The sequence below is a fragment of the Schistocerca piceifrons genome, chromosome 2 (assembly GCF_021461385.2).
Source record: "Schistocerca piceifrons isolate TAMUIC-IGC-003096 chromosome 2, iqSchPice1.1, whole genome shotgun sequence".
In the NCBI taxonomy this organism is placed as follows: Eukaryota; Metazoa; Arthropoda; class Insecta; order Orthoptera; family Acrididae; genus Schistocerca; species Schistocerca piceifrons.
Genome location: NC_060139.1, coordinates 838,756,373 through 838,767,815, shown reverse-complemented (window position 1 = coordinate 838,767,815; position 11,443 = coordinate 838,756,373). Strand labels below are relative to the sequence as shown.

Sequence of the window (11,443 nt, the reverse complement as noted above, 5' to 3'; positions counted from 1 at the left end):
AACGAGCGACACCCCTCGCCTTTTCGTTATGCTGATCCGCACAGCTTTAAAGCCTGCTGCACAGCATAAAAGACAAGGCGACGAATTGCTACCAACATACTATGCACAGGTGTGAAATTGAAAAACTATCCGAAATTTGTCAGACTGTTTTCAGTCATGTGTAAGACTATATTAATGCTGATTAGTGTGTTAACCACAACACCTAAATATAAGATATAAATGAAAGAAGAAACGATAATTAGTATGAACTGTACTAATAAAAATGAATTTCAGCTTATCGAGATAACATAACTGTTTTAGTAAGACAAAGTACCCCAGATCGTTACGAATTAGCAAAATATTATGCGCATTCGGCTGCGAAACGGTCTGTGTCAATGTTCAGACCAGTCATACTAGATTACTGTTGCTGACCTACCATGAAAATGTGCAAATTTAGCAATGCGTGAAGATTCTTAACGAAATGCAGTTAAAAATCATTCAGTGCCACACTTAAGTCAGTTCAGTTATTGACAGGAGCGGAAAAAGTAAGCAGCAACAACTATGAAATTCTACAAGAGTTTCATATGGAGATCCACAGGGCGCCGGTACAGAATAAAGGTAGCAATAAAACGTATGGGGGCGCGAGAATTTCTTGTAATTCCATTACTGATGGCCTATCTGCCTCCATCGAGATTAGAACCGAAAAAAAACCAGACCTCCCTTGCAGTAGCAAACACCTTTCGCTACGCTAGCAGACAACCCAGGCAAACAGCCCTCTATTATTACCCCAGACGTGAATAAGCCGGCAATTTCGCAATGAAAATGGCAAAATGATCTGAACTTTCTGTTGCATAGAGCTTTTTGGACTCAAAAACATGAATTGTCTACCTTTATGTCACCGCTTATGTGACAATCATTCTGGATGTTTATCGAAATAACAAAAAACTGTTATTAGTGAGTAAATTTAGTAGGATAATTCCGCACCACCTCAGCAAAAAACGGCGACGTAGCTGCGAAACGTATTCCACAATGTTTCGAATTCTCCATTAGACGTGCCACAGCTAGAAAACGTTCGTTAGCCGAAGTGTTCCTTAAGGTAGCTAGTTTTGGGAATGCTCGCGCATCTAAAACGCGGTGGCATTAATAGTGGGATCTGAATTACCACGTGTATAGGACAATGGATTCTATTTGAATTCCTGTAAACGTGATTTGGATCGAAAGCGTAGGTACGATTAATATGCTGATGTATCGACTGCAGCTGGAACATTTCGAATAAAGAGTAGGGGAAATTATTATGCGGCCCTCATCTTCAGTAACTGTGGTAGCTATTTTCGTTGTTAGGATTTCGTCACGTAAATCCGTAAAAATGGAAACCTACTAGTCTCACTTTCTTGATTTTCTATCTGTCTACCCAACCCCTAAAACCCGTTTATTTCGAGTACGTGGACATAATAAGGGGAAATGTATCGCACTTCCTGCGGTATACGGTCCCCTGGTGGTGTAAAAAAGTGAGATGCGGCCGTTTATGTACAGAAAATTTACGCGAAAGGTCACAAAATGGCTCTAAGAACTATGCCAACAAACTGCTTAGGTCATCAGTCCCCTAGATCTATAAGTACTTCAACCTACCTAGCCTAAGACACATCCACGCCCGAGGAAGGACTCGAACTGACGGCGCAAGGAGCCGCGCGGTCCGCTACATGACGTCGCTGAGCGCAAAGCTAACCCGCGCCGGCAAGCTGTTATCATCATGTGGTGTTGCTGAAAAGTTATTCACTTCTGGTGAATGATTTTCTGCGCAGTTCATTTAAAAAAGAATAACTAAAATATATTTGATGTTACGGAAGACGAAGGACTCCTAATTCATTTCCCATTGTCTTTATTTATGATGTTAAATTCGCAATCTGAGCATACGTACTATCCATAACCACACTTTAGATCCAAGTCATAGTCACATATATGCGAGTACAACACATTGGCTTATACTTGAGGTATTTCGTTTCCCACGAAGTGGTAGCAGACGATGCTGTGGCGTCTTCGAAGCGCGAGTTTCTCCAGTGCCATCTCAGCACATCAGCTGAGCGAACTTGCATAGTATGTTGGTAGCACTTCGTCGCCTTGCCTGTTATGCTGCGTAGCAGACTTTAAAGCTGTGCGGATCAGCATAACGAAAAGGCGAGGGGTCTCGCTCGTTTTGTCCACGACTGTACATCCTATTTGTTCTACACAAGTACCACATGTTATGACTCTTGAGTTCCATTTTGGAAATTTTGAATCTTGAATTCCTTCGTGAGACCTGTTGCTAGGTAACCAGAGAGCGCACAGGATAAGTTTAACGTTGTGGATGGGGCCGTAAACAGTTACTGTGGGTTGCACGATCAAACACACAACTTTATTTTCTAAGAACCTCTTATTTACACATTGGCTTAAAAGATCAAATTTAAACAATATGGCAGAAGGCCTAGTTAAAGAAAACTTGAGATGCTTCCCGGGCTGAAGGCCCCAAAATCACAGCAAACACAAGAACGGCTGAAGGCCTGGCTTAGAAATCAAAAGCAATTAAAAGTATAAGGTAAATTAAAAAAAAAACATGCAATGAAAACAATTAGCGGCTGAAGGCCTACACTACATGTCTGAAGGACAACTATAATTAAAGCACAGTTGTTGTTGTTGTGGTCTTCAGTCCTGAGACTGGTTTGATGCAGCTCTCCATGCTACTCTATCCTGTGCAAGCTTTTTCATCTCCCAGTACCTACTGCAACCTACATCCTTCTGAATCTGCTTAGTGTATTCATCTCTTGGTCTCCCTCTACGATTTTTACCCTCCACGCTGCCCTCCAATACTAAATTGGTGATCCCTTGATGCCTCAGAACATGTCCTACCAACCGATCCCTTCTTCTGGTCAAGTTGTGCCACAAACTTCTCTTCTCCCCAATCCTATTCAATACTTCCTCATTAGTTATGTGATCTACCCATCTAATCTTCAGCATTCTTCTGTAGCACCACATTTCGAAAGCTTCTATTCTCTTCTTGTCCAAACTATTTATCGTCCATGTTTCACTTCCATACATGGCTACACTCCATACGAATACTTTCAGAAATGACTTCCTCACACTTAAATCAATACTGGATGTTAACAAATTTCTCTTCTTCAGAAACGCTTTCCTTGCCATTGCCAGCCTACATGTTATATCCTCTCTACTTCGACCATCATCAGTTATTTTGCTCCCCAAATAGCAAAACTCCTTTACTACTTTAAGTGCCTCATTTCCTAATCTAATTCCCTCAGCATCACCCGACTTAATTAGACTGCATTCCATTATCCTTGTTTTGCTTTTGTTGATGTTCATCTTATATCCTCCTTTCAAGACACTGTCCATTCCATTCAACTGCTCTTCCAAGTCCTTAGCTGTCTCTGACAGAATTACAATGTCATCGGCGAACCTCAAAGTTTTTATTTCTTCTCCATGAATTTTAATATCTACTCCGAATTTTTCTTTTGTTTCCTTTACTGCTTGCTCAATATACAGATTGAACAACATCGGGGAGAGGCTACAACCCTGTCTTACTCCCTTCCCAACCACTGCTTCCCTTTCATGTCCCTCGACTCTTATAACTGCCATCTGGTTTCTGTACAAATTGTAAATAGCCTTTCGCTTCCTGTATTTTGCCCCTGCCACCTTTAGAATTTGAAAGAGAGTATTCCAGTCAACATTGTCAAAAGCTTTCTCTAAGTCTACAAATGCTAGAAATGTAGGTTTGCCTTTCCTTAATCTTTCTTCTAAGATAAGTCGTAAGGTCAGTATTGCCTCACGTGTTCCAGTGTTTCTACGGAATCCAAACTGATCTTCCCCGAGGTTGGCTTCTACTAGTTTTTCCATTCGTCTGTAAGGAATTCGTGTTAGTATTTTGCAGCTGTGACTTATTAAACTGATAGTTCGGTAATTTTCACATCTGTCAACACCTGCTTTCTTTGGGATTGGAATTATTATATTCTTCTTGAAGTCTGAGGGTATTTCGCCTGTTTCATACATCTTGCTCACCAGATGGTAGAGTTTTGTCAGGACTGGCTCTCCCAAGGCCGTCAGTAGTTCCAATGGAATGTTGTCTACTCCGGGGGCCTTGTTTCGACTCAGGTCTTTCAGTGTTCCGTCAAACTCTTCACGCAGTATCATATCTCCCATTTCATCTTCATCTACATCCTCTTCCATTTCCATAATATTGTCCTCAAGTACATCGCCCTTGTATAGACCCTCTATATACTCCTTCCACCTTTCTGCTTTCCCTTCTTTGCTTAGAACTGGGTTTCCATCTGAGCTCTTGATATTCATAGAAGTCGTTCTCTTATCTCCAAAGGTCTCTTTAATTTTCCTGTAGGCAGTATCTATCTTACCCCTAGTGAGATAAGCCTCTACATCCCTACATTTGTCCTCTAGCCATCCCTGCTTAGCCATTTTGCACTTCCTGTCGATCTCATTTTTGAGACGTTTGTATTCCTTTTTGCCTGCTTCATTTACTGCATTTTTATATTTTCTCCTTTCATCAATTAAATTCAATATTTCTTCTGTTACCCAAGGATTTCTACTAGCCCTCGTCTTTTTACCTACTTGATCTTCTGCTGCCTTCGCTATTTCATCCCTCAAAGCTACCCATTCTTCTTCTACTGTATTTCTTTCCCCCATTCCTGTCAATTGTTCCCTTATGCTCTCCCCAAAAGCACAGTAATAAACAATTTTTCTAACAAGGAAACTTCCTTTTGAACTTACAACAGAGTGGCCAGAGACTGATTGAGGAAATTAACGTATTGCACGTCTGAAGGCCACAAACAAATCTGACACAACGGCTGAAGGCCTGGACAACAAGTCAGATAAATAACTTTGAATTATTAAAAAAAAATTACTTTAAAGAATACACACGGCTGAAGACCTCATTAAGGGGCTCACGCAAATTCTCGGCTGAAGGCCACACCTTTCGCAAGGAACAATTAACGGTTTAGGGCCTGGATTACAAACAATTTCAGATAGAACAATTTCTAAGAATAAATTTTTTTTTCTAAAACAATCAATGCTCAAAATTTTAATTTAACACGGCTGAAGGCCTTTATGTAAAATTTAAAAAAAACTGGATTAATACACAGCCAAAGGCCTCGCACAATTCTTCAAATAAAATGAAAATCACATTTTAAAACAAACAGAACAAGTGGTGCTCAGAAGTGTTCCAAGGGTCGGCCTGGGAAGGTAGCTCAAACGTAAGATGAGGTGAGACAGGCAGCCAAGAGTTGAAGTTAAATAATCGGATGGCAACCAAAACTAGGGATGGCTCAAGGACCGACCAACAATTTAACCAATTCCCTTCCGTCAGACCAACGGCACAACGATGGAGAACATTGACCGAGGACGAAGATACGAACAACACCATGCCTCCAGAAATTGACGCCTAAAAACAGCCAGGGGAACAATAACCGCTCTAAGCAAATACTAACCAAACAACTTAAAAGGCTGTTGAACTACACGCCGTGCTGGACAGCAACAACACGACGAGGAAAAGGCACACTGCCTACAAACTAGGCTAATGGCCAGGGCAGGTAACTGGAGCGTTAACGGCCACAGGGCAGAAAATCCCGCTGGTGCACTTCACTGATAAGTAACAGTCAATTTAATAATTAATCACAACATAGGAAGACGACTGCAAGATTTCGCTGACTCCAACACTTCATACGACGCTGCTAGCCCGAAAAGCTAAGGGGGCAAGAACCCGCAAATGAACAGAGAGATGTCATAATAGTTGAAGTTTCATAACAGATTAAGTGATCACTTCAACTTCAGCATCCAGGTTCGGTGGGCAACGAACTTGTCGCTCTCGCAGCTAGCGCCTCACGATCCGACAGCGCGTGCACGCTGCCAGCGTCCCCACCTGGCCTCGCGCCGCGGAGACTTGCTTGCTGCTCCGTCCCAACCGGCTCACTCACATCCAGCTCGCAGACAGCGTTACAACAACTGGTCAGTCAAAACCACAAGCCGCACACGGTTCCGCGGAATCACTTCCACAAACAACTCGAACAGTACTAAAACCAGTTACTGGGGAAGAACCAGGTTGAATCACAATTCGACACACACAGACAGCGATCAAACATACGTCGTCCGATAAGACGACCGACTGAACGACCAACCAAGGTCGTCCCCATTCAAGTCATGTGTGTCAGCAACGGTCGGGCGAGTCACGGCTGTCCGGATCTCACCGCTGCTTCGTCCCGACTCTCTTTGGACGCACGCCGACCCAACCATGCAGAGGGAACACTTGGCCATTGGCCACCCGACACCTCCCCACAAGCAAAGATCCGACCCACGCCCAGCAAGATGACCAACAGAAGGGGCCTGGAAACGGTCGGGCGAGTACTCACTGTCCGGACCTCACTGGTGCTCAATCGCGACTCAACACCCGACACACGGTAGCTCGAAAAGTAATACGACAGTGGTCTTATCAATAAGTGCTTTTGTTGCCACTTACGGGCAGGCAAGCCAGCAACTTAGTGACGCCAGTAAATCGAATAAGAAACGAGGCGGCAGTACGGTAATGACAAGATGACAAGGAATAAACGGCTTGAACACGAGCCGCGCACGGCTCACTTCGTTGTAACGTAGATCACACAACAGTTCTGCCCAGCGACACCGTGGACATTTCACACGATCGGAAGGTCGTCACAGCCCCTCTTACCCACATTTCACCCCTTTTAGTGACGTCTCTGCGACAGGGGATGGAACCGCGACTCACAGCGTTGAAATCACTCAGTTTTTTTTATGAGCGACGGAGGGAAACGTTCCAGATACACAGCCACCCAGAATCAGCACGGAAAGGCCTCAAAAGCTGGCATAAATGATCTCAACGAAACCACCCCTTTCCCTTTCCCAATCGTTTCCTGATTGACAACGACATTCACAGTGGGATGAGCAACAGGAAGGTGTTCTTCGCAGCGCTGGCACCTTCGGGTGACTTTCAGATTTCGTCGTATGGTACTGAACGGTCCCTAGGGGTTCCAACCTGTACACGAGAGCAAAAACTGCGGTCACGCTACGCTGCAAAGGGATCAGATCAGGGGACGCAACCCCACAGTGTCCATAGAGAAGGGCTGAAACGTACAAGGGTATTAGCAATGTCACAGGTTAAGAAGATAAAGTCTCCCAGTTGGTCACCGCACTGCGAACTATCATTCTCAACAGTGATACGTGTGGAAATTAACGCCCCAGGGAAACGGTTGGTTTCATTGAGGTCCTTTGTGCTACACCTGAGGCCATTTCGTGCCGATTCAGAGTGACAGTGTTTCTGGAATGCTTTCCTCGGCCACTCATAAGAAAACAGCGTATTTCGGCGTTGGACGCAGTGGTTCTGACCTCCATCGCAGAGGCGTCAAAACATGGGGTGAAATGTGGGGGTGTGACGACCTTCTGCTCACGTGGCATCATTGTTGTTGTTGTGGTCTTCAGTCCTGAGACTGGTTTGATGCAGCTCTCCATGCTACTCTATCCTGTGCAAGCTTCCTCATCTCCCAGTACCTACTGCAACCTACATCCTTCTGAATCTGCTTAGTGTATTCATTTCTTGCTCTCCCTCTACGATTTTTACCCTCCACGCTGCCCTCCAATATTAAATTGGTGATCCCTTGATGCCTTAGAACATGTCCTACCAACCGATCCCTTCTTCTAGTCAAGTTGTGACACAAACTCCTCTTCTCCCCAATTGTATTCAATACCTCCTCATTAGTTATGTGATCTACCCATCTAACCTTCAGCATTCTTCTTTAGCACCACATTTCGAAAGCTTCTATTCTCTTCTTGTCCAAACTATTTATCGTCCATGTTTCACTTCCATACATGGTTACACTCCATACAAATACTTTCAGAAACGACTTCCTGACGCTTAAATCTATACTCGATGTTAACAAGTTTCTCTTCTTCAGAAACGGTTTCCTTGCCATTGCCAGTCTACATTTTATATCGTCTCTACTTCGACCATCATCAGTTATTTTGCTCCCCAAATAGCAAAACTCCTTTACTACTTTAAGTGTCTCATTTCCTAATCTAATTCCCTCGACATCACCCGACTTAATTCCACTACATTCCATTATCCACGTTTTGCTTTTTTTGGTGTTCATCTTATATCCTCCTTTCAAGACACTGTGCATTCCGTTCAACGGCTCTTCCAAAAAAAAAAAAAAAAAAGAAAAAATGGTTCAAATGGCTCTGAGCACTATGGGACTTAACTTCTGAGGTCATCAGTCCCCTAGAACTTAGAACTACTTGAACCTAACTAACCTAAGGACATCACACACATCCATGCCCGAGGCAGGATTCGAACCTGCGACCGTAGGCTCTTCCAAGTCCTTTGCTGTCTCTGACAGAATTACAATGTCATCGGCGAACCTCAAAGTTTTTATTTCTTCTCCATGGGATCATTAACCCACCTTACTCGTCACATGAGCGTCTGAACTCTGTCGACACCCGTCGCCGAGCACTATTACAGGGGAAGGTCGTACGCATCTCTGAACCAAATTTCGAACTTAATCGTTGCAGCTGGTGGAAAATTACTGGGTTACGAAAAAGTGATCCTTTAATTGCGTGGCGCAGTGCAGATCTGTTACCCGAGAGCAGGCGGAGGACGCTTACAGCACGTCACGAAATATCGCAGTGGCAGTGGAAATGGGTTTTAAGCGCTAATTACAGCTGTGCTTCAGATAGCGGACGAAAATTAATAAAGTCGCGCGTTGCAGACCCTCTCGCCAGGCGTCGAATGACCGCCCAGATTAAAGACACTCTGCGCGGGGGCCGTTTAGGCGAGACGGCGGCCATCCGGCGCGGAATTCCGCCACGGCTGACGGCCTCTAATTGCGGCCGGTCCGTCTGAAACATCTCCAGCAGATATTGCCGGCGCCGCGTGATTAAAAACGAATACAAACTCGCCGACAGTGACGACGTCGAGCACTGTCGATGAGGATAAGGCACTTTAGATGAAAAATAAAGACCCGCAAAACCACGGACACTCCGACTCCGCGCTAAAACGCCGGCGTGCTGGTGTGACAATACTTTACCTTCTAACCAGAGAAACGTCGTCGCTACGATGCAGGAAACTCGAGGGCCGACCTGGCGGCGTAGTGGTCAACTGCCTCATTTTGTTCGTGTTGTTAAGATGTCTCATCGAAAGTTATGAGCCCCTCGACCTGGTTCCACGGGGTTTCACCCGAGGAAGAGATCACAGAGGCATCGGGTAAAGTGACAGATTTCCAAAAGATAATGCAATGAAACCAGTTGACCTTACTGCATTTATCGCCGCGCTGGATTAGCCGAGCGGTCTAGGGCGCTGCAGTCATGGACTGTGCGGCTGGTCCCGGCGGAGGTTCGAGTCCTCCCTCGGGCATGGGTGTGTGTGTTTGTCCTTAGGATAATTTAGGTTAAGTAGTGTGTAAGCTTAGGGACTGATGACCTTAGCCGTTAAGTCCCATAAGATTTCACACACATTTCAACATTTTTTTTGCATTTATTGGCTAAAGCTGGTATGACCCACGTGCTGAGAGAAGATGATAGACCTGGCTCAAATGTTAGCAAAAAGGAGACTGTGGAAGCTGACACCACCAGCGATCATAGTTGGTACTGTTGGTTACACTGAAGCTCCGCATGGTTTTAAGAACCCTTCAGACTGTGTGGGCCCAGCACTTCTCAGAAGACCGCATGAGGCGTTTCGATAAGAACTGGTACAAGTCAAAGAAGGCATTTACAAAAGCTTTCAAGAAGTGGCAGGACGACTTGGGTCGTAAATAAATTGATCGTGACTTCAAAAAAATTGAAAGATACTATAAGAGTGATTGCACACACTCAGATGAAACTTTTAAAGAAAGCTCACATAATGGAAATCGAACTTAATGGTGGTTCCATTGCACACAAAGTTAAATGGGCACGTGAACACCTGGAAAAACTTACAGCTGTTCAGCAAATGCTCCTGGTGAGATGATAATTGATGTTACAAAACGTCATGAATAGAAAGGTGGAACACAAAGAAGCTGCCTCGCTAGACTACTAAAGATTTGCCTAAGTTTGCTTGCCTGCTATCCTAGTGGAGTATCATTCACATTAGGCACAGCTGGTTAAAGGACATAACCGAAATGAAGAAGAAAATATATTGCATTGGTCGGGGAATTCGTGCGAAATATGGAAAGGCGGTGAAAACCAATGGGTCCACCGAATATGATTTTACGAAGAAGACCGTTAACCTAATGGGAGATTTCCCACATTATGGTGTAGTCAACAATGACTCTTTTATGATAAAAGGCTGCTATATGTCACTAAAGATACGAAAGTCCCTATTTGTGTACACCAAGATGAAGGCTTTGGGAAAGATCAACTCGAAATTCATTGATACTTCATCCAGTTGATTAAGCTTATCCATTACGGATGTTTTAGAAACCGTGACTGTTAATTGAATGTAAATATATAGAACTGCAACCAGCCACGTATTTGAATGGTTATTTATTATTGCATGAACCGGTTTTCAAATCTTTTCAGGTTCATCTTGAGATGGTTTTCTGGAAGTTACATCACTATTTCTAGCATAATGCTGGGTGCTGGCTCTGTGACAAGAAGATTCAACACGCGTTAATGTATCGCCATGACTATTGTTTATCTGTCGATATGGATGCAAAATTTAAGTTTGTACTTACTGCGACAGTATGCTTGGCTTTTCTCCTTTAGTGTCCATCTGTGTGCTTCCGTTTTGATGTCCAGTTCGTACATCACTTCACACGCTTTTACACAATCTGTATTCATTTACACTGTGAAGTGATGTACCAATTGGCTATCAAAATGCAAGCAGATACTAACGGAAAGAAGCCAACCATTCTGTTACAGTCAGTAAAAAACTAAATTTTGCATCCATATCGACTGATAAACAATTATCATGGCGATACATTAAAGTGTGTTCCGTCTTCTTGTCACAGAGCCAGCACTCAGCATTATGTTAGAAATAGTGATGTAACTTCCAGAAAATCATCTGAAGATGAACCTGAAAAGGTTCGAAAACCGGTTCATGGAATAATACACAACTATTCAAAAAAGTGACTGGTAGCAGTTTTATATATTTACATTACGTCATATAAGTTAGGCCACCGACAGATCCAAACTGCTGCTGACAAAATATCGTTCATGGATCTGCTTAAAAAAAGATCGTATTAAGGTAGATACAGCTATTGCATAATTTGTTGATTGAAATAAAATGGAACTGACACGAAAAAAGAAGTGCTAAAGCGCGCGCCTGCAAATCAAAAGTTCGGCGTATCGAATCCTGGCCCGAGCACGGTAGTTTTCATTCTGTATTTAAACTATTCTTCACCTTTCTACGATGCGAGTAGTCGCCAAGATCGACGCGTGGTTCGCATTTTACGTTAAACTGTAGGTCACCTTTCCCGCGGTTGGGTAGCTT

At 43.7% G+C, this 11,443-nt stretch overlaps 1 pseudogene; it reads left to right on the top strand.

Annotated features, from left to right (window-relative positions):
• The first annotated feature begins 9,160 nt into the window (after nt 1–9,160).
• On the top strand, nt 9,161–11,196 carry LOC124775913 (annotated as a pseudogene).
• Nucleotides 11,197–11,443: the final 247 nt, after the last annotated feature.